This window comes from Phalangium opilio, unplaced genomic scaffold (genome assembly GCF_054372755.1).
Source record: "Phalangium opilio isolate 3A_F unplaced genomic scaffold, DU_Popi_V2 ptg000046l_1, whole genome shotgun sequence".
Classification (NCBI taxonomy): Eukaryota; Metazoa; Arthropoda; class Arachnida; order Opiliones; family Phalangiidae; genus Phalangium; species Phalangium opilio.
In genome coordinates this window covers 1,416,398-1,418,445 of record NW_028324169.1, presented here as the reverse complement: position 1 = coordinate 1,418,445, position 2,048 = coordinate 1,416,398, and the positions used below count along the sequence as shown (strand labels likewise).

Sequence of the window (2,048 nt, the reverse complement as noted above, 5' to 3'; positions counted from 1 at the left end):
GGAAGCAGAGTGGCGCAGTGGAAGCGTGCTGGGCCCATAACCCAGAGGTCCGTGGATCGAAACCACGCTCTGCTAAATTAATGCAAAATAGCACTTGCTATTTTGATATAAGTTAGTTTGTTCATACAATGATCATGTAAGCAGAGTGGCGCAGTGGAAGCGTGCTGGGCCCATAACCCAGAGGTCCGTGGATCGAAACCACGCTCTGCTAAATTAATGCAAAATAGCACTTGCTATTTTGATATAAGTTAGTTTGTTCATACAATGATCATGTAAGCAGAGTGGCGCAGTGGAAGCGTGCTGGGCCAATAACCCAGAGGTCCGTGGATCGAAACCACATTCTGCTATGTTATTGCAAAGTAGCATTTGCTATTTTGGTATCAGTTAGTTTTTCATATAACGGTGATGTAAGCAGAGTGGCGCTGTGGAAGCGTGCTGGGCCCATAACCCAGAGGTCCGTGGATCGAAACCACGCTCTGCTAAGTTAATGCAAAATAGCACTTGCTATTTTGATATAAGTTAGTTTGTTCATACAATGATCACGGAAGCAGAGTGGCGCAGTGGAAGCGTGCTGGGCCCATAACCCAGAGGTCCGTGGATCGAAACCACGCTCTGCTAAATTAATGCAAAATAGCACTTGCTATTTTGATATAAGTTAGTTTGTTCATACAATGATCACGGAAGCAGAGTGGCGCAGTGGAAGCGTGCTGGGCCCATAACCCAGAGGTCCGTGGATCGAAACCACGCTCTGCTAAATTAATGCAAAATAGCACTTGCTATTTTGATATAAGTTAGTTTGTTCATACAATGATCATGTAAGCAGAGTGGCGCAGTGGAAGCGTGCTGGGCCCATAAACCAGAGGTCCGTGGATAGAAACCACGCTCTGCTATGTTATTGCAAAGTAGCATTTGCTATTTTGGTATCAGTTAGTTTTTCATATAATGGTGATGTAAGCAGAGTGGCGCGATGGAAGCGTGCTGGGCCCATAACCCAGAGGTCCGTGGATCGAAACCACGCTCTGCTAAATTAATGCATAATAGCACTTGCTATTTTGATATAAGTTAGTTTGTTCATACAATGATCATGTAAGCAGAGTGGCGCAGTGGAAGCGTGCTGGGCCCATAACCCAGAGGTCCGTGGATCGAAACCACGCTCTGCTAAATTAATGCAAAAAAGCACTTGCTATTTTGATATAAGTTAGTTTGTTCATCCAATGATCATGTAAGCAGAGTGGCGCAGTGGAAGCGTGCTGGGCCCATAACCCAGAGGTCCGTGGATCGAAACCACGCTCTGCTAAATTAATGCAAAATAGCACTTGCTATTTTGATATAAGTTAGTTTGTTCATACAATGATCACGGAAGCAGAGTGGCGCAGTGGAAGCGTGCTGGGGCCATAACCCAGAGGTCCGTGGATAGAAACCACGCTCTGCTATGTTATTGCAAAGTAGCATTTGCTATTTTGGTATCAGTTAGTTTTTCATATAATGGTGATGTAAGCAGAGTGGCGCAGTGGAAGCGTGCTGGGCTCATAACCCAGAGGTCCGTGGATCGAAACCACGCTCTGCTAAATTAATGCAAAATAGCACTTGCTATTTTGATATAAGTTAGTTTGTTCATACAATGATCACGGAAGCAGAGTGGCGCAGTGGAAGCGTGCTGGGCCCATAACCCAGAGGTCCGTGGATCGAAACCACGCTCTGCTAAATTAATGCAAAATAGCACTTGCTATTTTGATATAAGTTAGTTTGTTCATACAATGATCACGGAAGCAGAGTGGCGCAGTGGAAGCGTGCTGGGCCCATAACCCAGAGTTCCGTGGATCGAAACCACGCTCTGCTAAATTAATGCAAAATAGCACTTGCTATTTTGATATAAGTTAGTTTGTTCATACATTGATCATGTAAGCAGAGTGGCGCAGTGGAAGCGTGCTGGGCCCATAACCCAGAGGTCCGTGGATCGAAACCACGCTCTGCTATGTTATTGCAAAGTAGCATTTGCTATTTTGGTATCAGATAGTTTTTCATATAATGGTGATGTAAGCAGAGTG

At 44.9% G+C, this 2,048-nt stretch overlaps 1 non-coding gene across 1 annotated transcript; it reads left to right on the top strand.

The window, feature by feature from the left end:
- Window positions 1-1,496: 1,496 nt before the first annotated feature.
- TRNAM-CAU (transfer RNA methionine (anticodon CAU)) lies at window positions 1,497-1,568 on the top strand. Its single transcript has one exon. It is a non-coding gene; the product is annotated as a tRNA-Met (tRNA).
- Window positions 1,569-2,048: the final 480 nt, after the last annotated feature.